Genomic DNA, 27,231 nt, shown 5'->3' on the forward strand with positions numbered 1-27,231 from the left:
AAGGGGCACACTCCCAAAACGGGACTAATAATGACTCTCAAGGAATACTGTAACAGTTGGTAAGTAAGCTCAACAAAGAGTCAAATGACATGCACACCAATAAATACCTCCCTCTACGAATAAATGGGAACAAAAGAAGCTAGTAAAAACTAGATGAATCTTTAATTTTCATAGATAAAATTACTCCCAATCTCCCCTCAAACGGTAATTCAAAGTTTCTTACTGTTAATTGAACTTCAAGACTTGCAAGAAAAAAGTATGTCTATGTTTGTGGTTGGGTAGGAAGGAAAGAGGCAAAAGTCACTAAGCAAATAGTTATAATAACTTTGTAGAGGTATTATTTTTATTTATTTATTTATAGTTAGTTACTTATTTATTTATTTACTTACTTATTTTAGTGAGTCAGTTGGGGTTAAGTGACTTGCCCAGGGTCACACAGCTAGTAAGTGTTAAATGTCTGAGCCCAGATTTAAACTCAGGTATTCCTGAATCCAGGGCCAGTGCTCTGGCCGGTGCTCTATCCACTGCGCCACCTAGCTGCCCCTGAGGTATTATTTTAAATTATACTATTTCCAGCTATAGCACAAAGCTATTTTATTGAGTATAACAGATCAATCACCTGCTATAAATCCTTATAATAAAAGGTAGAACATGTCACATGGACAGCTTCTAAAAATCTGTGGTTACTATTAAGTTGTACATTGGTTACTTCCATGAGCTTTTAAATATAGTGGGATGCTTTACCAAAACTGTGAGGAATGCATGTGTCAGACCCCCTCAGTTTTACCACACAGGGCTTATCTAATTAGCCATCAGCATTTATTAAGCACTTATGTCTCCAGCATCAGGTATAGCCTAAAGTCTCCTGGCTCACATCTGGAGAAATGACCTACAACTCCTCAAAGAATGGGCAGCATTCACACAGTCAGCCAAAGACCTATAATACCTGAGTTCCAGCATATCATCTGATAAAATTTCTCAATATAACCCAGTAGAAAAGATGTAGAGATACAGACTAGATTATAAAGAAGTACATTTATTATAGATTGAACTCTTATAGCCAAAAAGTGGCAATTAACGGACTGATACTTACTGTATCTGATAATGTTCCTTGTTATAAATTCTGTATTTCTACCAAACTGTACAAAACTTCTCAGTTCAGAGATGCGGAGATGGGATGTTACAGAAGGGCAAAAGAGAATATATATTTATATAGTGAATAGTATGTCTTAAGTGCCTTTATAAATAAAATCTCATTTGGTCTTCATAACAGCCATGGGAGGTAGGTGCTATAATTAACCCCATTTTTACAGCTGAGGAAACTGAGGCAAACAGGTTAAGGGACTTGCCTAGGATAACATAGCTAGTAAGTATCTGAGAATGAATCTGAACTCAGGTCTTCCTTATTCTAGGTATAGCACTCCATCTACTGTATCAACAGCTACCTCCATTCATGCCCTGAACTCTTTCCTTGTTTTTGTTTACACTGTTCCCCACAACTGGAGAAATATTCTGAATGCCTTAGGCCCACTAAGTCACCTTCATGTAAAATACTTTCTTGCAGAATTTGCAGCTTTATTCAAGGAGAGTTAAAGTACCATCTCCTGCAAGAAGCCTATCTTAATCATCCTAGTTGTCAGTGCCCTTCCCCAGAAATTACCTCTCCCAGCAATAGGTGATGCAGAACTAAATTAGGTTTGTGGTTGATTAGAGACAAAGAGACATACACTAAAGATGTTGTGAAGGTAGAAATAACAAAATTCATTGATGGACTGGATATATGGGATGAGTGAAAGTGAAGAGTCAAGGATGAAAGCAAGGTTGCAAGCCCAGGTGACTGGGAAGTGGTAGTACCTTTTCATTTCCTGCCATCACTATTCCTTGGACTATATTACATCACAGCCCTAGGAAATCTCATCATTAGAAAACATATCATCCTGAGAAGATTGCATCGGTTTTGGTACTCACATATCATCAACACCCTCACAGTATCCTTTGTCCCTCTGAAGGAAGGGCCAGAGATAGAGCAAAGAATTATTCCCAGAGCCTCCATTTAAAGAAGGCTTCCAGTGGCAGTGAGGTGGCACAGTGGATAGAGCACTGGCCCTGGAGTCAGGAGGACCTGAGTTCAAATCTGAACTCAGACACTTGACACTTACTAGCTGTGTGACCCTGGGCAAGTCACTTAACCCCAATTGCCTCACCAAAAACAAAACAAAAACAAAACAAAAACAAAAAAAAGAAGGCTTCCAGGACAACCATGTCTTCATTTCCCTGCACTCCTTTAAACTGGACTCCATCATTCCCCCTCTGTTGGGTACCCTCTGTGTTAGCCTCTCCCCTTTTGGCTTTTGTGTGTTGTCTTAGACAGCAATCCCACTAGATTATAAATTCCTTGAGGACAAGGACTACTTTTCTTTTTTCATATTTGTATCCCAGCATAGGATACAGTGCCTGGCAAACAATAAATGTTTAATAAACTTTAATTGCATAATCATTGTAATATATTGTTGCGATCTTTTAGTTAGTATTTTATTTAGGATTTTGGCATCCATATTTATTAATGAAATTGGTCTATAATTTTCTTCCTCTGTTTTTACTCTTCCTGCTTCAGGTATCAGTTACAATTTGTTATATAAAAGGAGTTTGGTTGGATCCTTTCTTTGCCTATTATTCCAAATAATTTATTTAATATTGCAATTAGTTAATCATTAAATGTTTGATAGAATTCACTTGTAAAACCACTATCCTGGTGCTTTTTCCTGAGGTAGATCATTTATGGCCTGTTGAATTTCTTTTTCTAAAATAGGTATATTCAATTTCCTCTTCTGCTAATCTAGGCAATTTATATTTTTGAAAGTATTCTTCCATTTCACTTAAATTGTTTTATTATATACTTAAAAGCCATAGTTAACTTGTACATAACAGATTTGCAGTTCATGTACAATCATCTTTTTTTTCCTATTCTACTATGTTATGGAAATGCTTGTTTCTTAAGTTTGGAATAAAACAAATAAATGTTTAATTTGCTGACTTACTAATAGTAATAAGGAAGTTCAAAAGAGAGGAGTATTTGGAAAGAAAGATGAGTTCAGTTTTGGACATGGTGACAGTTGAAATGATGCCATAGAAAACAACAAAGTATCTCTATCCTCCTGGCCATCTCGTTTCATGTCTTTCTAAGATCCCATTTAGCCCCAGTCTCATTCCCCCTGAATTTTGGTATTTGCCCTATGTCACATTTAGTATCAAAATGAAGACAAACTATGAACACTTGGGTAGAGGAGGCAATCAGTGTAGGGTACATATTCTTCTTGGAGAGGTTAATTGACTTGTCCAGGGTCACACAGCCTATATGTATCAGGAAATAGGACTCAGACCCTGGTCCTGAGGTCAGTTAACAATCTACAACACAGAAAGCCAAATAGGACTAGTTCATTTATAAAGTTGGAAGGGTCCTAATTTTAGATACTAGGAATTAAATGCCCCAGGACAGGAAACTGACATACCTAAAATGATAACAACAACCACCAACAACATTTATATAGTGCTTACTCTGTGCCAGGCATGGTGTCAGGCACTTTAATCAATCAACAAACTTTAATTGCCTACTAGGTTAAGTGCTAGAAATTCAAAAGGAGACAAAAGATAGTCCCTGCCCTCAAGGAACTTACAACCTAAATATCTCATTTGATTCTCACAACAATCCTATAAGATAGGGGCTATTTGATGCCTATTTTACAGATTAGAAAACTGAGGTAGATAAATGTTGTGACACAATCAAAAACTGAACAACTATTGAGTGTACCACCAGCCTCCAGGTGACCCAGGCCTGCAATCTAGGTAGCATCCTCAAATCATTACCCCCTGTTGCCAAGGTCTATCAATTTTACTTTTGTAACATTTCTCAAATATACCATCTCTCTCTCCTCTGATAATACTACCACTCTAGTGCAGGCCCTTATCACGTACACCTGCAGTATTGTAACAGCCTGCTCTCCTGATAGGCATCCAAGCTGTCTTCCAAAAGTAGATCTGACCATTTTACTCCTCTCCTCAATAAACTCCAGTGTCTTTGTAGCATCTCCAAGATAAAATATAAAAATCTTCTTTGGCATTGAAAGACTTTTATAAACTACCCCTCCCTAACATATACATACCTCTCCAGTCTTCTTAAAGGTTACACCACCCTTCCTTGCCACTGGCTCCTCCATATACTCTTTGATTCAGTGACACTGGCCTCTTTACTGTTCCTCAAGCAAAGACTCTCCATCTCTCAGTTCCAGGCATTTTCACTGGCTGACCCCCTCAACTGGAACATTCTCCCTCCACATCTCTACTTCCTGGCTCTCTTCAAGTCACAGTTAAAATCCTACTTTTTATAAGAAAGTTTTTCTAATCCCTTTTAATTCTTGTGCCTTCCCTCTATTAATTATTTCCTATTATCTTATATAAAGCTTGTTTGAATATATGTGTTTGCAAATTGTCTCCCTCATTAAATTGTGAAATCCTCAAGGGCAGGGACTGTCTTTTGCCTTTCTTTGTATCCCTAGAACTTAACACTGTATCTGGCACATAGTAGATGCTTAACAAATACTTTACCAATCACAGACATGTACCACCATGCTAAAACAATTAAAGTAATTAATCAAATTCTACTTATTATACTACAAGGTCACGAGAAGTCTACTGGTGTTAACAAGTATTGATATAACATTGTTTTCTGTCATTTTCAGTCATGTCTGACTCTTTGGTATCCCCTTTAGGGTTCTCTTTGCACTTCCTTCTCCAGCTCATTTTACAGATTAGGAAATTGAGGCAAGTATGGCTTGAGTGACTTACTCAGGATCACATAGCTAAAACTGGCTAAGGCTAGATTTAAACTCATGAAGATGAGTCTTCCCTGACTCCAAGTCCAGATATAACATACACCTATTGAAAGTGTTCCACTTTAAAGAAGACAGGCAAAAAGCCTTAAATGTACTTCAAGGGGAAGCTAGGTGGCGCAGTGGATAAAGCACTGGCCCTGGATTCAGGAGGACCTGAGTTCAAATCCAGCCTCAGACACTTGACACTTACTAGCTGTGTGACCCTGGGCAAGTCACTTAACCTTCATTGCCCCGCCCAAAAATGTATTCAAAACTACTTTATAATACAAATTATTTGTCTTCCATAAGATTTAGGATTTTGAATCTCTTATTTCTGAACATTTGCTAAATATTCTACTCTACTACAATACTACAAATACCATGAGAAATTAAGTAGTCCATTTGACCCAGCTGTGGCACAGAAACCTGCAAGAAAAGTGACAAAATTAGCATTCCCATGATCTGTCTATCAACATGATCCTTCATTCTGGATTTTAAGCTATCATTCTAAACATTTACCCAGGAGAGAATTATTTCATGAATGTTAATGTTTAAAATGAGATTCAGTGAGTCACTGTGGGTTTGGTTCATCAAGAAAAAACTTACTCCTAATATGAGATATGCATATAAAATCCTAAAACTAATTAAGTCCTATTTTCTGCATAGTGTTTTTAGTTTTATAATTGAAAGGGCTTTAACAGAATGGTTTTATTCATGCAACACTATGATGCTAAAGATGACATTTTTATTTCCATTTATAGATATCTTGTCTCCTAACAACAAATAGAGTGACACAAACCTAATGCTGTTAAGGAAAAAAGCCACAATATGACATATAAGAAAGATCAAGATGCTAGCAGATTTTGTTATATGGCTTTTTGCAGTTTTATAAGACTCTGATATGAAGTTTAGAAAATGCTTTTTAATTCTTAATTAGCCTAACTTTTGGCTTCCACATAACATTTTCTTTCAGGATAAGCCAGAAGCCAATGAGGCTAAAAATTTACATTCTGATTAAAATTAAAAGCAGATTTACCTGCTTTATCGGTATTAACATTGAGTTCTAGAGCTATTCAAACTGTCCAAAGGAGAGCCACAAAAACAATTCAATTAGATTTGAAGAGAAGGTTGTTAGGAAAAGCCACAGAAATTTAGGATCGATCAGTTTCAAGATGAGAAATCTAGAAAAAGATCTCATACAAAAAAAAAGATAGTTCTCACTTCCACTAACAGAAGAAAATATTTTAAATATCAAGAGTATAAATATTTAAGTTAGACATTAGGAAAGAAGTAAAATGGGAGTTACTGGAACAAATTTTCTTTTGTTCTTTGTTCAAAAAGGCTTTATGAACAAGCTAAGAAAGAAATTATAAATGCAAAAAAAGGTTGGGTAAACTACAGCTTTATACATTTTAAATAACAAGATTTTTTTAAATTGTAGTGAACTGTTTTTAAAAAAGAACTATGTAGAGGCAGGGAGCATAGAAGGCTTTGAGGTCTCATTAGTATAATTAATCCTGTGCCTTCAAGCAGTGTGACATATATTAGCAACAGTTTAAGAAACAACAGAAGCAACCAGATAAGCCTTGTAAGCATACAGAAAGAATAAATTATGACACCTTAGAGTAAGAAGGGGTCTTAGAAGGCATCTAGTTCTAAGACCCAATAGAAAGAAGCAGGAATGCAGTCTTCAATCACTAACCTGCCTCTTCTTGAATACTTTCAATGACAGCAAGCTCATTACATCTCTTAAAACAGTCCAACTGTTTTTGTTCATCTATAGGTTCCTTATTTTTTTTAGTATAACTTGCTCTTTTTACAGACAACGAAACTGAAGCTCATGGTTTTGAAGTAACTTTCCTAATGTCACAAAGTACTAAGTAGTAGAGACATGACTCTAATTCAGTATTCTTTCCACTACAGTCTTGTAAATGCTTTCTTACACTGAACCAAAATCTACCTCCCCTGTAACTTTTCCCAGAGCTCCCAGGTCTGCCCTCTGGGGCCAAGCAAAACTACAATTCCTCTTCCACAGGGTTCTCTTTCAAATACTTTAAAACAACTATACTGTCTTCCCTAGATTTTTTCTTATTCAGAGCAAACATCCAGAAAGTCTCCTTCTGAGTAAAGGTTTCAGATCAACTGTGGGAAGTTAGCAGAGTCAAAGTAAGATCCCTCCAGGAGGAGCAACTGCAAACCAGAAAACAAATGGTATGTGTTCATGGCGTGGGAAGGTCTGTTGGTCACCCCACAAATCATCATCACCATCAAAAGAGTAAACTTCTGGAATGGAGAACAGCTGTGGGTATGTCAGTCTCTGCAAAAAGGAGTAGCAGGCAGTTGGCTTTTTCATGCTTCATGCATTTCCAGGGCCCAGATGCCCACCTGCATCTGCAGGAGTCATAGGCAGAACCAAAAGTGGTTAACGGCCATGGTCTCAAACATAACTAATAGGAAAGTAGTATCAATAACTCACATTTACTTAAGACGTTGAGATTTAAAAAGCATTTTTCCTATACACACATATTACATCAATTTTGCAGATGGGGAAACTAAGGCTTAGAGAAATGGCTTGATAAGGTGACAAAGTTAGCATCTGAGCTGACATCTGAAACCAGGTTTTCTGAGTCTACTATACTTCCCATTACAACTACACTTCCTTTTCTTATGGTTTAGCCCAATTTGTAATCCAATATGGTTACACACCTTAGACATCTAGGATGTCATAAACTGTGCCCAATCTACTCTTTCCAACTACCAAGCCAAACTAGACATCATCATTTACCAAAATAGGCCAAGAACTCTTCCACTTCCCCATACGTGCTAACGATATTCTTTCTGACTAAAATGACAGACATCCAAACTTTCCTTCTGCTTATTCAACAAGTACTTATTACGAACATGCCACAGAAAAGAGAAACTGTGAAAGGAGACAAGGAAAAGAAAAAACAAAAACTGTTGTGTTTCTATAACTAACAAAACCAATACCTGTCATAAGACACTTATATTGTACTGAGGGGAAATAAAATGTGCATGGAAAATTAAATACAAAATACATACAAAGTAATTTCTACAAACAACCAGGGTGATCTAAGGTAAACTACATAAAAAATGTAACATGAGCTAAGCTTCAAAGGAAGCTAGGGCTTCTGTCAGTGAGGGATAAAGAGGAAGTACATACCAGCCACTGGGATAAGCTTGTGCAAAAACACCAAAATGAAAGTTAGAAAATCAAGTATGGAGGGATAGCAGGAAGGCCAGTTTGGCTGCAACATGGAGGAGAAAAGAGGAGAAGAAAGACTTATTAGACTTATTATTATAAATCTAAAGAACTGGGTTATGGGAAAGGTAGACTTTGCTAGATTTTGAAGTACTTTAAAGGACAAAAAGAATAATTTGTATTTTATCCAAAAGGCAAGAGATAATCATTGAAGATATGAGCAGGGGAGTGGGATGATAGAGTCAGATTTGCACTTTAGTAAAATAAATTTGGCATGGGCAGCTAGGTGGCACAGTGGAAAAAGCACCAGTCCTGGATTCAGGAGGACCTAAGTTCAAATCCGGCCAGACATGTGACACTTGCTAGCTGTGTGACCCTGGGCAAGTCACTTAACCCTCACTGCCCTGCAAAATAAATAAATAAATGAATGAATGAATAAATAAATGCATGAATAAGTGAATAAATAAATAAATACAATAAAAATAAATTTGGTAAGGGGATGATTTGCAGGAGGGAAACTAGAGGGTGGAAAACCAATTAAAAGACTATTGAAACCAAAACCCAATCATTTGATGTTAAAAAGAATCATTATTGAAAGAGAAAAAATACATACAGAATTTTAAAAGGGACTGGAACAGAAATCTATTATACTTCAGATAAAGTAAAAAGGGTATAGTGACCATGATCTTAGGCAAAGTGGCAGCAAAAATAGACCTGATTAAAACAAATAAACAGAAAAACTACAATTTGCTAAGAAGCTGCTTAAACTGTGGGTCGGGACCCCATATGGGGTCATGAAAAATTTGCCAACAGTAAAAGGTTATGTATACCTAATTTATATACCTATATACTTGGGGTCACATAAAAATTTTCCAGGCAAAAAGGAGTAGAGAGTGGAAAAAGTTTAAGAAAGTCCTGCCATACAAGTCACTTAACCCTCACTGCCCCACAAAAAAAAAAAAGTACTGCCATGGACAATTAGTATCAATCCTAACAAACTGACAAATATAACAAATGATGTAGCATCTAAGTATTCTTCAATGAAAAGTTAAATGAGTTACAGAGAAAAATAAACAGCAAAGGGGCAACTAGGTGTCACAGTGAATAGAGCACTGGCCCTGGAGTCAGAAGAACCTGAGTTCTAACCCCACCTTAGACACTTATATTTACTGTGTGACCCTGGCAAGTCACCTAACCCCATTTGCCTCAATTTCCTCATCTGTAAAGTGAGCTACAGAAGGAAATGGCAAAGCACTCCAGTATCTTTGCCAAGAAAAACCCAAATCAGATTATGAAGAGCTGGACATGACCAAAAAATGACTGAACAAAAACATTAAATGGGAGAGGGATATGAAAAAATCTGAACTATAAACAACATATAACTCACAAACCCAAAGGCTCAGCATGGAAGTGACCATTCCATTGTCAGCATGTCAATACAATGCAATTTCTGTGATAATCATCATTAGTCAAGCAAGCAGAACTTCAGAATTAATAAGACTTCTAGGCTCACTGTTTTGTCCATAATGTTACAACAAATGTTATGGCTGAAATGGTCCAAAATTTAAAATGTTAATTTTATGCTCATATTAGTTTTATAATCAGAAAAATCTGGTCATGCTTACAGTCAATAAGTACGATAATGTCGGTTTGTCCTTGGCTGGGCACCATAGCTTCAAAGAGGGTACAGCAAGAATTGGGGAAGGAGGCTGATGATCCTAGACTGTCTAGGGAACAACCCAGGGCTGACTAAAAGCCTTACAAATTGTTTCTCAAAACATAGGATTTTCGAAAATGGGAGAAGGGGAATGATTTACCTTGTTTTCTTACTAATAAGTAGAAGAGGATGGAATTTCATTCAATTCCTAGGGACATCTACACTCTAAGGGATACCTGGCTCTTTCCTCAAGGGAATGAGAGATCATCTAAAGGAAGCAACAACTTGGCAGAGAATTTGGATTTGAATCTCCCTGGGTTGTGAAGAAAACACTTTGCAACCCTTAAAGTTATAAAAAAAAAATGAATTATTTTCATCACTAACAATGTTTCTTTACCTAAGTATTCTGTTATTTCCCCAACTGTAAAATTAAAGAGGTGAAATAGATGGTTTCAAAATCCAACAATCTATGATACTATGAGATTTATACTTCAGCAAGAAGTATAGACCTCCAGACTACAGAAGTTAATTACATACATTGGCACAAGGTTGTCTATATTAATGATGATGATAGTAACAGTAAAATACTCCATATTTATATAGCGTTTTCAATTTTATAAACCACTTTCCTCAGAGCAACCTTATCAGGTATATAGAGTGCAACAATCATCTTTCCTTTTTCATAGATGAGAAAATTCAGGTTCAGAGGTGAAGGAGCTTACCATTGTCACATAGCTAATGTTAAGGCCATAATTCAAATCCGGGTTTCCCAATGTGAAACTGCTTTTTCATAAATGCAAATTTAGTTGAATTTCCAGGAATGGTGTACAACCCACTATTTAGGAAGTGTTAAGGAAAGATTCAAATTGACCCCTCTGCAGTGAGTTAAATGACAACTGACTCACACTTGATGGAAAAATAGATAATCACCTTGGGATTCCACACAAGAATATCACAAAGTAGTTTACTGTCTTTTGGGGAAGTCAGTATTGATCTCCTAGCTACCAGAAAGCAGGAACAGAACATTTAGAGAAGGCTGGAGGCCTGGAAATCATGAACACAACAAAAGAGGACATGTTAAAGAAAAACTAACAGTCCAAGAAACAGTTCTGTTGGTTAAAAAACAAACAAAAAAAAACAAAAACAAAAAACCACACATTTAAAAGCCACCTACTCAAATTTGGTATTATAATCCCAGATCTTTGTGGGATTTCCCCCCACCCCCACCCCAATCTTCTGCCACAACAGGTGGCAGGATGTGGGAAAAGCAGAGTCCTCAAACAAATACAAATGGGTGCCAAAGAAGAAGTCATGCTAATGGAACAACTGCTAGCCTCCATAAAATATTCCCATATATTCCTCTTCTTTGCCACTTAAGAGAAAATCAGTACTGTGCAGAACATACCAACCATGCAGCTTCTCAAAGACTAAACAAACAATCATTTCTCAAGCTATAATCTCCCTTGAAAGCTCTTCAAACCAAGCTTTTGTGATCACCTATCCCAGTTAATAAAAAACTTATGAGTATTCGTCATAGAAACAAAGATATAAACACATATGCATGTATGCATATATGGATACATGTTAAAAATACATATACACACATGTATATATGTAGAAACTCCTCCTCTATCGATGCAGGTTGGCACCTCCTCTAGGAAAGTTGCCTACAACAAATGTGTCAGATGGTGGTTGTGAATCTAGATGTCTGTGACACTGAGGTTGGCTCTCTCACTATGATATGCTGTATAAATATTATAATATCGATATAGTAGGTCTAAGTAATTCTGCAAGAGAAGATGCCAAGCTGCACTGGTAGAAGGAGTTTCTTCACCACAGTTATCTGTAATAACATCACAGGCATATACATACATATATATATATATATATACACACACACGTATATATGTATGTGTATATATGGCCTAAAGATGAAATAATCTTTTAAAATAAATCATTTTAAGATATTAACAATTAAAATAATATTAATTTTTAAAAATCATTTATTAGAGGGGCAGCTAGGTGGTACAGTGGATAGAGCACTGGCCCCTGAATTCAGGAGGACCTGAGTTCAAATCCAGCCGTAGACACTTGACACTTACTAGCTGTGTGACCCTGGGCAAGTCACTTAACCCCAATTGCCTCAGTTAAAAAAAAATCATTTATTAGAACTATGTGATTAAATATACTTCATTAGTTTTAAAAACCTTAACTCACAATATAGCAATTCAAGGTCTGGTGCTAAATTCAGTTAATTTCACTAATTGGTTACAACAAATGTCATTGCTGAACTCACAAAATATCATTTTAAAGGCCATAATAGGGTAATCAATAGCTGAAATGATATTATTTTATTTTCCATCTCTTTACAATCAGTAGTTTTTTTCCCTAACCATGGAAAAACTTGCAACTCAAAAAAAAAAGTCCTTAGTCTCTAGAAGAGGGTCCTACAAGAGACCTACTTGGATACACCAGGTTGTATGTACTCCACCATAATTCTCCCTTCCTCGCCCCACCAAATGATTTACTTATCTGTGTATATGTTATCTGACCCCCACCTCCCTCACCCTTCCACCCCAATTTTTCCCCCTAGAATATAAATTCCTTGAGGCAAAAGGCACTATTTTGTTTTCCTGCTCTTGCACACTGAATTGACCAGAAGTATATATCTTAGTAATCCTCTCTATTTTGCAAAGCCCTTCCACACATTCATATACTGGGGGGAAAAGATACTATAAACGTCAAAGAATAATCTGTTTCTTTCTTGTTGTAAAGAATACTTATACAAGAACTATTTTGTGAGAGATCAGATCAAATGAGGGATAAATAAGGAAAGACTCATTTGAGTCTGCACTTCCACACACAATTACCATGTCTGAATTTTACACCTTTCAGTTCACCAAAGTTAATGACTACCATTCCCCATATACTACACACACTCCTTTATTTTCCACTAAGAATAGAAAACAATTGCATTTTGAAGCTACTCTAAGATTTCCTCCCTGGCTGCTCAGCGGGGCACAGCTGTCCTGGTTAGCAGTTCTCAAAGAGTGGTCTGGCTGCCTCAGGACCCTTTTAGGGGGTCCCCAAAGTCAAAACTATTTTCATAACAATACTAAGATGTTTAAATATCTAACACAATAAATACTGACAAATATCACTCACATGAACAGAAGTTCTTTGGGGGAGGATAGGAAGATAGTAAAGGGGTTCAAAGACCAAAAAGTTTGCTAATTATTGTTCTAAGTAGTCAGTCATAATCACTTATCAAGTAAGTGCCTTCTATATGCCAGACACTGAGCTAAGGGTTGGGGATACAAAGAAAGGCAAAAGAATCCTTTAATTTTAAGGAACTCAAAATCTATTAAGGTAGAAAACATGTAAATAGACATGTACAAACAAGTACGTGCTCTCTCTCACTCTCTCTCTCTCTATATATATATATAGGGGTAGGAGGGTATGTATAGTCTGTATGTATGTGTGTATACACACACACACACACATATACACACACACAAGATAAATAATAATCAATAGAGTGAAGGCTTTAGAACTTTTTTTTAAAAAATAAAGGAAGGCGGGGGGCAGAGCCAAGATGGCAGGGGAAAGACATTAAACACACAGAGCTCCTGATACAATTACCCCAAAAAGAGCAATAAAAGAACCCCTAGAGCAGAAAAAGCCACAAAAATATGGGCTGAGATTATTTTCCAGCTATAGATAGATTAAAGGGGGCCATGCTGGGCTTCGAGTAAAGTCCAACCCCACAATCATGCTGACAGAGACCCTAGGCACACGGCACCAGAGGAATTTACCCCCCAGCCTCTGAATCAGGGGCAGCACCAGAGTCTTCTGGAACTGAGCATGTGGTCGGGTGGTAATGTTTTACATAACCATACATGTATTTAACCCATATCTGATTGCTTGCCACCTCAGGGAGGGGAGAGGGAAGGGAGGGAAGGAGAGATAAAAATTGGAACCCAAAACCATAAATAAAAATATTTATTACGTTAAAAAAAATACAAAATGAGAAAAGGGGAGGAAAAGAGTTACCTTAAAGAAGTCCTTGTGTTTGTATAATATCTATTCCATTTAAACATGGTTCACAACTGAAACCACTGAACTAGGGATAAAAGCATCTACTTACAATGAGTGCTGGTAGCAAGGTATCCATGTATATATGATTAGATCCTTAGAGTATCTCCTCTTCCAAAGGGGGGAATTAGCACGAGTAAGAAAATTTTGAGAAAGCAACAAGGTCAGATGATTATATTTACAGCCCTTGAACATGTTATAATAATAAATTCTAGAAACTTGGGTTCAAAATTTTACATATAAAATTGCATTGATGAGTATAAAGAAGAAAAATAAAAACAAGAAGTAGTATGTAATAACTGAAATTTTCTGAAGTTTCATGTGAACTTTGGGATAATAAGATTAGAACCACAAGGTCTGAGATAGTTTTTACCACATTACCTACTTATTGGGAAAAGAAAATTTAAGAGGTTACACTAAACTGTACTTACTGTTAATAACAAATTTTAGTAGAGTTACCTAGGAATCTCTACAAGTGACTTGGAACCAGACAAGAAAATCCCCTGGAAAAAGACCACTCCAGAGCTGACTGAGGAGACCTAGTTAAGAATGTCCGAGGGATAATGTTTCCAGAGACCACTCAATTACATGGGACATCTGGGACTCAATGAAATGTGCTGATTAACTCAACATTAGGAGTGGGTTACTAGGTGACAAGAAGAATTGATGTTATTTAATACTGACAATTATTACTGTATTGCTTTGCTTTTTTGTTTCATGGTATTTGTGCTTACTGAGTTTTCTTGGTGATTTTGCTGATATGTAAATCCTCCCTCTAAAATTAGTACATGAAATGGCTTCTAAGTGGCTTGATGCCTTAGTTTACACATAGAGCCTATTTAACAGGGTTTATTTATTTCCTTGGGGGATATATGAGATTGTGACTCTGTGTATCTAAACTTATTTGGCTTGATGACATTGATGAAAACATAGGTTTATGATTTGTAATATACATGGCCATAGTACCCTAATTTTCTGTGGTGAGGTTAAGTCCCCTATCTTATATCCACAATTTGGCAAAAGCAACAGAGATTAGGATAATGCAGCTGAGGATAAAGGTGCAATATAAGACCAAGTGTGGTACCGAACCATATTGTTGTTCATTCATTTCCATATATGTAGTTAGTACCAAATTGGGGAATTATTGAAAGTTATGCTTACTCAATGACCCATTGTTCCAAGACCTGCTTGTCCATCAATGTTGGGGAAGGCAGTACCTCCAACTTTTTATTACATGCTAGTATCTTGTAGCAAGTCACCCATATCTCTTTGTACTTATTAAACATCACTGTACAGGCCACTGGGGAAGAACTGAGATAAAATGGTCCCTCCCCTTGTGCTAACTAGGATCTATCCAAATTGTCTTTATCTCATTACAAAAGTTATCAATAAAAGCGGTTTCTATCTTGAATCCCTAGCTGATCCCCAGTGAGCCCCCATCCCCCATGTGTTGCTACCTTGATATACTTTGGGGGGGGGGGCAGGGCAATGAGAGTTAAGTGACTAGCCCAGGGTCACACAGCTAGTATGTGTCAAGCATCTGAAGCCGGATTTGAACGCAGATCCTCCTGAATCCAGGGCCAGTGTCTTATCCATTGTGCCACCTAGCTGCCCCCCCTCCAATATACTTTTTTTTTTTTTTTTAGTGAGGCAATTGAGGTTAAGTGACTTGCCCAGGTTCACACAGCTAGTAAGTGTTAAGTGTCTGAGACCGGATTTGAACTCAGGTACTCCTGACTCCAGGGCCGGTGCTCTATCCACTGCGCCACCTAGCTGCCCCTCCCTTGATATACTTTTAATAAACTCCTTTTAGTTCTCTTTGACTTGAGTTTTGCATCATTAATCAAGGCAAGGGCACAAAGAATTTTCTTTAAACACTGACAATCCTATATAAAGCTTGTTTGGACACAAATGCTGCTATGGTGTATCCCCCATTAGACTGTGAGTTCTGTGAGGGCAGGCAGTGTTTTTTCCTTCCTTTTTATCCATGGAAGTTTTGAACAGCACTTGATATTGAGTAGCCACTTTCTAAATGCTTATTGACTTGACCTAAGAAATAGACTTGTGTTATCTGAGGCAGAAGGAAATGAACAGCACTAGAAGAATAATTTCTGTTCTGATAACACAGTAAAAGACAAGATCTGGGGAAGCCTTCAGGGTTCTGCTTCAGGTTTATCCAGACCAAAGTCAAGTGTGATAGGGTTTTCCTAAACCTTCAGTTGCTACAATGGAAAGTCTGGCCAAAAGAAACAACGAGGAGGGGGTAGAAGTTGTGCAAAGGAGGTGAGGGACAGTGCTAGGCATGCAAAAGAGAGCAAAGACATGACCCTTACAGAATAGAGACTAATGAGTAAAGCTGAAGTCCTTGTCAGTCAGGTATAATAAAAAAGAACTTAAAAATTGGTAAAGGGTTTCTTGAACTTGTCTTCTTAAGATGCCATATTTCCTGAAACACTGGACCCGGATTATGCAAGAGGCCCTGAACATGTCAAAGATGGTGCCCCCAATAAGCTGACATCATTTGTTATTTGCACCCAACTGTAACGATTGGAATGACGCCACCTGCTGGATACTTACTGTAGAAGAGTTCTGCCCAGGAAGCGAAGGTCTTTGAGGGCAAGACCAGGAGTCTTTTCTTTGGCGGGAGGAAGTGACGCGGACTAGTGGGAGGAGGAAGGAAGAGACTGGCGCTGACTCTGGGGCTCTGTCCTTTGGACTCTGGTGGAGAGCGGAGCTAGAAATGTGCTCTCCCTTTAATAGATAGGAATCTAAGCCTTTCTCTCTCTTTACCAAATTCTTATTCTCCTTAATAAATGCTTAAAAGTCTAACTCTTGCTAAAGCTTATAATTTATTGGCGACCACTCATTAGATATTTTAGACAGTTTAGCTAGAATTTTAGCCCTTAACACAACCTGGACTCCTTGTATGTCATTAGGAATCAAGATAGGCACCAGTGAGTCTACACCAGTTCAAGAAACTTTGTGCAACTGGGAATCCTGGAGATAAGCAGACCATTATATCTTCATAGTCTGGCAGTTCCCAAGGGAAAAGAATGCTGCTTTTGCCCTCATAATTATTTATGATTTTTCTCCCCTTTGGTAGGGAATTAGTCCTTTCCTCACCCCTACTGCTCTTTCCCTCCTCCCATACCACTCTCCATTAAGAGGAGATTGCTGTTCATCCTTAAAGCATAATGAGATGCAAGGCCACTAAAAGCAAATAAAAAACTGGGGGAAAAAACACCCATAGGTACTCTTTAGTCCCTGCCTTGCGCAGCAGTTGCCTAAAGGTCAAGTCAAGTCATTAAGCATTAATGTACTTACTATGTGCCAAGCACAGACAGTTCAAGTCCACAAATACAAAGAAAAGTAATGCTTCTGGCAGGGTGGGAAGGAGCATATCCCTTTCCCTCAAGAAGCTTACATTCGAATGGAGAAAACATGTAAATAACTAAGTAAATATAAGCTATAAGGAAAGAAGGAACTCTGTGAAGAGAACGCATTTGGCATTAGCAAGTATAGGGACAAGGAAAGGTCTTCTGAAGTAGGTGGGATGTGAAGTGACACTTAAAGGAAGTCAGAACACTCTCTCCCCCAATCCAACTGTGGAGACTTCAAGTGCAAACGTGGGGAAATGGAAGACAGATGAGACATGGAATGCCACAGTCACAGAACTTTAAGTACATGGAGGAGAAAAACAAAATATAAGAACGTGGGAAAGGTAGGGTTTCTTTCAGTTGTTGTCCAGTACAGAAAGAGAATGTAGCTGACCATGCAAACAAGCCACCTTACTATTCTTCTGAAATAAAAATGACTCAATTTTCCATTTTCTAAACCAATTCCTCAACACCATCATCTAGAGAAGCAATCTCCATGGTAAAGGGGCCAACCAGTCCCATCAGCTGTCATTTATGGGGCAAGTATGCCAGCTCAGAGGAAGTAGCAAGACAGGCACCCTGAGTAAGAGACATGAAGCAGTATGCACCAGATGTGTCAAGTCCACCAACATTCAACTAATAAACAACTGACACCAATAGGCAAGTATTACAATCACAATCTCTTTAGAAGCCACAGATACTGAAGGCTCAGAAAAGAAAGTTCTTGCCACCAAGTCCTTGGTACTGTCAAATTGTTCAACATTACAGACTGATGTAATTTTCTGAGTAAAAATGACATTAAAGAAGAAATATTCCCATCTGCTTTACTATCATGCTCTACAGACTATTAGATCTTTCCAGCTGACTGGCAAGCTGAAACCTACATTTGTTTTCTACCACATTCAAATGTGAGCTTCTTGAGATTAATGACTATCTCTACATTTCATATTTCTAGGATTTAGCATAATACTTTGCATACAGCAAGTATTTAATACATGCTATTTCCCTCATTCATTTTCATCTATTCCTTCTGAAATCCTTGATTAAAAATTGTATTTCAACATCTACATACATCCAATTATTGTGTGTCTCTTCTCTTTAGAAGAGGTTCTTAACCTAGGATTTTGATAAATGTATTTTGATATAATTGGTTTATCTTTTAATCTTATAGTGTCATGTCTGACTCTTCATGACCCCATTTGGGGTTTTCTTGGCAAAGATACTAAACTGGTCTGTCATTTCCTTCTCTAGTTCATTGTCCAGATGAGGAAACTGAGAGAAACAGGGTTAAGTGACTTGCACAGGGTCACACAGTGAATAAGTGTCTGAAGCCAGATTTTAACTCAGAAAGATAAGTCTTTCTGACTCCAGGCCTGACACTTTATCCACTGTGCCACCTTCCTACCCTCCGTAATCCTATGGACTTTATTTTATGCATTTTAAAAATTATTCTGAAAAGAGGTCCAGAGCCTCTGGATCCAGGATGTCAAAGGGATACAGGATACACACAAAAAGATGAACCACTACTCTGCGCCACAGCTAACTGATTACAAAGAAGTTATTAAGAGAAAGGAGTAGCAACATGATAGCACTGATAAAAGAAAGTTTATCTGGGCTCTCCTCACCCTCTCCCCAACACAACTCAATGCCAAGATGTCTCTATAAGCATAGGGTGAAACTGTAAGCAAAAAGAGAAATGGCCCTTTTCATCTGAAAGGCAGTCAGCATACACTAAACAAAACAAAACGAAAAAACAAAAAACCAAGCTGGGCTGAAATGTTGCCTCCATCTTGTGAATTCTGATATATAGGAAAGGGTTGGCCTACATTACCTGTGATGTTCCTTCTGATTCCAGGATTCTAAGACTCTATAATTCTTTGAGTGACAAGGAAACGGGGAAATGAAATCAATGTAGTATGGAGAGAAACCAAAAGAGATAACATAACCTCTACACTGGGCCTCAAAGACTATACCATAACAGTGAAAAAATTATGTACCAAACAAGAAAAGGGAAAAGAACCAGGGCTGTGGATGGGCTGAGAATTGGATAGTAAATCAAAAGCAGGGAATAAATGAGAAAGGCCATTCCATGAGGTAACAGGTAGGGACTGGGAGAGCTTAAAGCCTGAGCTCTTTAGGAAGAGAAAAGAAGCATCATCTCAGGACAAGGAAAACACAGCTGGCTGCTGCCAAATAGAATAATAGCTTGTCAGAGTCCTGGTTAACTCTGGAAAAATACGCATTGTTTTTCTTGCTAGGAGTATTATCTGTGCACCATACAGAATGGGAAGTAACCTAATGTGCTAAGTCTTTGAAGCAAAAAATAATTCCTAAACCCAACTAAAGTTCTACAAATATAAAATTTAGAGTTCACAACATTCATGGCAGTGGGCTGTGAATTTCACTTAGGGTGTCATCAATACATTCTGCCACCTATATATCTGTGTGATACACCTACTCTTAGATGCAGTTCAATCATTCTAGCAAGAAAGTCCATACAATCAAAGGCTGACAAGAAAGATGCTAAGGAGGAAGGGGAAAAGGCATCTATGAGAGTGATCACAAGTTAAATTTTGCTTTATATTCATTACTTGCTTATTCTGAATGTATTATATGTTACAAAGCCTATTAACCCTTAATGTCAGCACCCTCAGTGTTCCAACATATAAAAGTGACAATATTTTTGTTCATTTCTGTTAGAGATTTTAAGCTGAAGAAATTTTACTAAATGGCTGCAGTAACCCTCTGCTACCCTACTATATCCAGGAATCCCAGAGACAAGAATTATTATATTTATTTTGAATATATCTCTTCATTTTATAGAAAATTGGAAGAAAAATGTATTGTTGGATTTTTCACTCTGGAAAATGATTTGATGTTATGCAAAGAAAATGACTAAAATGTCCATAAAATATCTTAAACATAAGAGATTTCAGTGCTAGGTATATTTGTCCAAGGAGATCAATGACAAAAAGAAAGGTCACAAATACACAAATATATTTATCCCAGTGCTTCTTATGGTACTAAAGAGCTAGAAACAAAGTAGATATCCACTGACTGGGGATGGCTAAACAAATTGTGTTACATGAGAGTAATTACTGTTATATGAAATGATTACTATGATGAACACAGAGAAGAATGGGAAGTCTTATGTTTATATAAAGTAGGCAGAATCAGGAAAGCAATAAACTTAATGGCAACAATGTAAATGGAAAGAACAGTAACAAAACAACTGAAAATGAATGCTACAAAATTATAATATTCAAGCCTGGAGCCAAAGAGCTATGAAAAAAAAAAGTCTTCCTTTGCTTCTATGAAGAAGTGGACAACCATGGGTGTTTTAGAACAAAGCTTTTTAAACTGTGAGTTGTGACCCATGTGGAATCAAGTAATTGAATGTGGGAATCATGAAAAATTTGGCAGTAAATGTTTGATTTGTGGGGGCAGCTAAGTGGTGCAGTGGATAAAGCACCAGCCCTGGATTCAGGAGGACCTGAGTTCTCAGACACTTGACACTTACTAGCTGTGTGACTCTGGGCAAGTCATTTAACCCTCATTGCCTCACACCCCCCCAAAAAAAATAGTTTGATTTGTATACCTATTTTATAAACCTATATGCCTGGGGTCGCATAAAAATGTCCTGGATGAAAAGGGGTCCAGTGGAAAAAATCAGACTCCTTTTTTATTATTTGTTGTGTGGAATGGATCTCTGGGAGGGTGAAAATAAACTCTGACTAGCTCAATGAACTAAGGGGATTAAGTCACAACTATCTGAATTCCCCATTGCCCCTCAAGGGGTCTACCATTAGACCCTGATGTCATCACAGTACAATTCATTTTAATATGGACCACCCTCAAGTCACGACAACCAATGGAATTTAATGATGCTAGCCAATTAGTGTATCAGCGTATAGGAGCCAACTTTATCAAGAAGAAAAAGCTTCTGACCATTAGGTGAACACCATTCTTGGCTTGCACTCTGGGCTCAGAAGGCTGTCCCATTGGTGAGGGCTCTCCTCTTTTTTTTTTCCTGGTTTTCATCAAAGTCCTTTATTAATCTCCTGTTCCACATCCACTGCACGTGACTTCAGGCAACCCGGGACCTGTAAATACTGTTGGCTTTGTCAACTCATCTCTGAGTAGTCAATATGTGTAGAAATCATGCACCTCAGTTGTTCTTAGGTGTAAAAATATTTAAGGTGTATTTGAAATTTCTGCCTATTCCTACCATCTAATTATTGAAAAAAGCATAGAAATCTTAATTCTATTTAAACACTTTCTTTGCACATTGGCCAGTGACTAATGTAAGAGCCTTTAAGAGTCTGTTCACTGCTTTCTGTGTGTTCTTCCCAGCCACCATCTGCTCAGAATGTTCCCATTGGTATCTGGCCTGGCATGCTTGTTCTAGTGGGTAATGTGCCTTGATTATTTTGGACCTGACCATAGCTCCTTCCCTGTCTATCCTGACCAGAACATGCTCTTTAATAAAGGTATTTAGGGGGCAGCTAGGTGGCGCAGTGGATAGAGCACCGGCCCTGGAGTCAGGAGTACCTGAGTTCAAATCTGCCCTCAGACACTTGACACTGACTAGCTGTGTGACCCTGGGCAGGTCACTTAACCCCAAATGCCTCACTAAAACAAACAAACAAACAAACAAACAAATCCCCACACAAATAAAGGTATTTAGTGCAGCTGGTGAGCAAGGCTTTCCTCGACAGGCCAACAGGAGACTGCTTCCTCACCACTGAGCCACCCAGTGAATAATCCTATCCTGCCAGACCACAGTCCAACCCTTTGGTCCAGATGCAGGACTGAACATCCTTCAAAGAAGGCTGGAGCTTCTGTGAAGGAGCCAGCAGTGCTTTGGGGGGTTTAGTCTACACCACGTCAAAATCATCTGGCAGTGACCACTCTGAGCAGCCCAGCCTTGGCTTGGGCTGTTCACAGAGACGACATGGTACCCAGAGAGCAAACATTTATGCTACAGACAAGGAATGAGAATCATAGGCAACAAAACCCCAAAGCAAAACAGAGACTTTGGTCAAATGTCAGGTTCCAGTTTTGTGCTGAAGGACTTCCCTAGAATTCCAGTGACTAAGTGATTCCTTTTCCTCATGGGGCCTTTTGACTAACCTGTTATCTCCCTTTATTTGGAGCTGACTGAAAAGAACTCATCCTGGTAATACTGAGTGCCCAGTTTGGCAGTGGGTAAGAGAATCACACCCTCTGGGCCCAAGGGGACCAGCTTTAGCTCTGTAGGAAAGTAACGTTTAAAAAGTCTCCAGGTCCACCAATCTAAATGCCCTTTGCTATCACCAGCCAAACAGTAGCTTAGGAGTGATGCACAGGAGTGCCCTTTGCCAAGGCCCTGAGGACTGCCCATGCCCTGTGTTCAGCAGCCTCTGAACCCTGGGCTGTCCTCTTAGGCCAGTATAGGTAATGTAGAGACAAAATGTTGTTGGGGATTTTCTGCCTATGTTAAATACCACACAGTCAATAACTTAAAAATATGTGATATTAATCAACAATAAATACTTACTGCCAAGACTGGTGCAATAGCCATTAATTTATAAGTATCAATATTTTAGAAAATCCAGCCTAGCCCCCCAAATAATTTACATAATACAAAAGGAAGAGACCTTTAAACAGGATTTAGAAAACAGGAACTTAAGAGACCTGGTCTTTTCAACCAAAGATAGAAATGTGCGACTCAGAATTGGAAGAGACTCTAAAAATCATAAAATCTAACTTGTACATTATACAAATGAGAAAAATAAAGTCCAGAGGTTAAATGACTAATTTAATATGATAAAAGTATTATAGTAAATGGCAGAGTCAGAATACAAAACCTAATCCTCCCAAAGGGGTACTTCCACTATACCACTGTTTCCTGGATAGAAGAAAAGTAATGAACAAAAGCATTGAGGCAAGAAAGTGCTCAATCAGGAAATTGTAAGCAAGAATATGAAGATGATTTGTGGGAAAAAGGAAGATGGTGGTTGAAATGAAGACATAATTGACATCTTCATAGGGAAGAGCTATTAAATTTTTCCTATTTTATCACAAAATAAGGAGTGCTAATTAAAAGCTACAGGGAAGACTAGAAATAAATAATAAGGTTTTGTTCAGATTTTTTAAAATTCAATTTTGTTTATTTTCAGATCTGCATTCTCTCCTTCAGTCAATCTCATTCTTTCTCTTTCTGTCAATATAATTCTTTCTCTTTCTCATTTCTCCCCTTTATCCCTACTGAAAAAAGCTAAAAAACAAAAACACCCCAAACCCATCACAAACATATAAAGTCACTCAAAACATATTCCTATATTGGTCATGTCCAAAAAGTAAAACCAAAAAACCTAAGCCTCAATCTGTGCTTTGAGTCCATCACTTCTTGTTTGTTTGTTTTTGTGGGGCAATGGGGTTTAAGTGACTTGCCCAAGGTCACATAGCTAGTGTCAAGTGTCTGAGGCCCAATTTGAACTCAGGTACTCCTGAATCCAGGGTCAGTGCTTTATCCACTGCGCCACCTAGCTGCCACTAGTCCATCACTTCTTCACTTGGACAGGGACAACAGAACGTTTCATCATAAGTCCTCCAGAATTGTGGTTGGGCAAATAGGTGACACAGTGGTTAGAGCACTGGGCTTGGAATCAGGAAGATTCATCTTCCTAAGTACAATTCCAGTCTTAGACACTAGTTGTGTGACCCTGGGAAAGTCACTTAACCCTGTTTGCCTCAGTTCCTCATCCATAAAATGAAATGGAGAAAGAAATGGCAAACCACTCCAGTATCTTTGCCAGGAAAACCCCAAAACAGATCGGAAAGAGTCAGACACGACTACAACAATAGGAACAACAACATTGTACTAATCAGAGTTCCTAAGTCTTTCAAAGTTGTTTTCACAATATTGTTATTGTATAAATTGTTCTCAGTTCACTTTGTATCAGTTCATACAAGTCATCTCAGGTTTCTCTGAAGCTGTCTCTTTCAACATTTCTTATAGCATAACTCAACATATTCATATACCATAGCCTGTTCAGCTGTTTCCAAAATGATGCCCCCCTTTCAGTTTCTAAATGACAGGAAAAACTTTCTTTTTCCTCCAATTGTTTAAACCTTTTTATTTAAAGTTCTGAGTTCTAAATTCTATCCCTTCTTTCATCCCCTCCCTTTTCCCTGAAACAGTAAGCAATCAGATATAGGTTATATGTGTACAATTATGTAAAACATGTCCATATTAGTCATTTTATATATGAATACTTGAATTTAAAAATGAAAGAAAGTGAAAAATAGCATGCTTCTGTCTATATTCAACAAATATCAGTTCTTTCTCTGGAGACAGATAGTATGCTTCATCATTAGTTTTTTGGAATTGTCTTGGATCACTATTGCTGAGAATAGCTAAGTTATTCACAGTTCTTCATGGAGCAATATTGTGTAAAATATTCTCCTGCTACTGTTCACTTCACTATGCATCAGTTAATGTAGGTCTTTCAAGGTTAGGAAAAACTTTCTTAACAAATTGAGCTGTCCAAAAGTATTCAACAAACATTATTGTCTACAATGCTCTGATCATTGTACTAGGAACTGGGGAAACAGACAAAAACAAAGCAATTTTAGAGTGGAATGACGGCAGACAGAAAGTTGCTCATGACTGGAAGTCTTCAAAGTCAAAGCTGAATGACTTCTATTCAAGCATCTTGTACATGGAATTCTTGCCTTCAATAAAGATCACTCACTGCTAACCATGAAATTTTATGATTCTATGAAATGTAACATATTAGGAGCTGAGGTTAACATTACCTATTATCTCACAATTGGTAAAAGTTATAATAGCCAGAAGAAAAAGAAACTACTGGAGACACCTTGGTATAGCAGAAAAAATGAATTAAAGTCAGAAAACCTAGGTTCAAGTTATAGTTTTACCAATGATTTGCTTTGTAACCTCAAACATAGTTTCTTGAAACACCACTAGTCTGTCTCTAAAAAGCATTTATCAAAAATTAATATCAAAAGATGAATCATTATTTATATATAGAAATAAGATATTAGAAATTTTGTAAATTAATTTTGCAATAATCATCACCCTCCAATGCCTCAACCTTACATGAAATGGAGCAAGGTTTTCAACATTTATGTCAGCTGAAAACAAATTCTGGAACAACACTAATAACAGTAACATTTCTATAGAACCTACTATGTGCCAGGCATTATGCTAAGTACTTTAAAAATTTAATCTTGTTTGATCTTCACAATAATACTGGAAGGTAGGTACTATTATAACCCCCATTTTACAGATGAGGAAATTGAGGCAAACAGAGGCCAATGAATTACCCAGGGTTATATAGCTAGTGAGTTTCTGAGGCTAGTTTTGAACTCATGCCTTCCTGACTATCTAGGCCAGCATTCTATCCACTTATATACCCCCTGAAAATTCCTACACCAGGCTAGAAAGCCATTAAGTTTTGTGTAGCAACAATCTGTGTGCTTGTCATTTCTGGGTCAATCTAGATTAGGTGTAGAAAGTGTCCTTCTGATAAGGCTGTTGGGGAATTTTTTTGGGGGGGAGGGCACAAAAACTCAAAAGAATAGTATGCTGAGGCACTGAAAAGTCTTGATCTATGCCAATGCAAAAAGTGAATAGAGCGAATTAACTGCTGAAATAAAGCAAATCTTATTTAGAAACTTAAATAATCAAATAATCTTAAAAAATCAATGCCGGGGCAGCTAGATGGCGCAGTGGTAAGGCACCGGCCCTGGATTCAGGAGTACCTGAGTTCAAATCCGGCCTCAGACACTTGACACTTACTAGCTGTGTGACCCTGGGCAAGTCACTTAACCCTCATTGCCCTGCAAAAACAAAAAAAAACAAAACAAAACAAAACAAAAAAAACAAAAAATCAATGCCGAATTTATCAGGTGGGGGGGCGGGGCATTGGGAGTTAAGTGACTTGCCCAGGGTCACACAGCTAGTAAATGTCAAGTGTCTGGGGCTGGATTTGACTTGCCCAGTTTTCCCACATCCCCTCCAACATCCAATGTTTTCCTTTTTTGTTATATTTGCCACTCTGACCGGTGTGAGGTGATACCTCAGAGTTGTTTTAATTTGCATTTCTCTGATCAATAGTGATCTAGAGCATTTTTATATGATTATAGATAGCTTTGATTTCTTTGTCTGAAAACTGCCTGTTCAAATTCTTTGACCATTTATCAACTGGGAAATGATTTGTATTTTTATAAATTTGACGCAGTTATCTATATATTTGAGAAATGAGATACTTGTTTCAAAAATTCTTTCTCATTTTTCTGCTTTCCCCTATAATATTGCTAACACTAGTTTTGTTTGTGCAAAACTTTTTTAATTTTATATAATAAAAATTATCTATTTTATACTTTGCTTTGCTCTCTGTATCTTCTTTGGTCCTAAATTCTTCCTCTGTCCATAAATCTAACAGATATAATTTATCAGTTTTCAAGTGTGAATTTCCATATGTTTGGAGTTTCTTAAAATTGGTATACATGAGAAAAATTGTCCTTGCCTCTGAGCTGATTACTGTTTAAAAAGTTAAAGCCAGGCCAGAGAAATCAATCTAAAAATCTTCACATGGAGAATTTATATACTTTATAAATGTATGTATCTTTTGTTCAGTCATTTTTCAAATGTGTTCAATTCTTTGTGACCCCATTTGGGATTTTCTTGGTAAAGACACTAAAGTGGTTTGCTGTTTCCTTCTCCCACTCATTTTACAGATGATGAAACAGAGGCAAACAGTGTTAAGTAACTTTCCCAGGGTCACAAACTAGTAAGTATCTGAGATCAGATCTGAACTCATGAAGATGAGTCTTCTTGATTCCAGGCCTGGCACTCTATCCATTACACTACCCAGCTGCCCAAATGTATGTATATACACTGTATATGCAATGTACATAATGTAAATGTATTTATACATTTCATGCGTGTGTGTGTGTGTGTGTGTGTGTGTGTGTGTGTGTGTGTGTGTGTGTGTAGATGGT

At 37.6% G+C, this 27,231-nt stretch overlaps 1 protein-coding gene across 4 annotated transcripts in view; it reads right to left on the reverse strand.

Moving 5' to 3' along the window:
- The window catches only part of ARHGAP39 (Rho GTPase activating protein 39), a 399,852-nt gene that overhangs the window by 242,614 nt on the left and 130,007 nt on the right, over nt 1–27,231 (reverse strand). The window contains exon 2 of one of the 4 annotated variants that reach the window (XM_043976257.1): nt 13,893–13,951. The exons of 2 other annotated variants lie outside the window; for them this stretch is intronic. The gene's annotated coding sequence lies outside the window, so the exon portion shown is untranslated. Of the gene's footprint in view, nt 1–10,675; nt 10,761–13,892; nt 13,952–27,231 lie in introns of those variants that run through there. One more of the 4 variants, XM_043976258.1, reaches the window with a different exon arrangement.

This window comes from Dromiciops gliroides, chromosome 1 (assembly GCF_019393635.1).
Source record: "Dromiciops gliroides isolate mDroGli1 chromosome 1, mDroGli1.pri, whole genome shotgun sequence".
Classification (NCBI taxonomy): domain Eukaryota; kingdom Metazoa; phylum Chordata; class Mammalia; order Microbiotheria; family Microbiotheriidae; genus Dromiciops; species Dromiciops gliroides.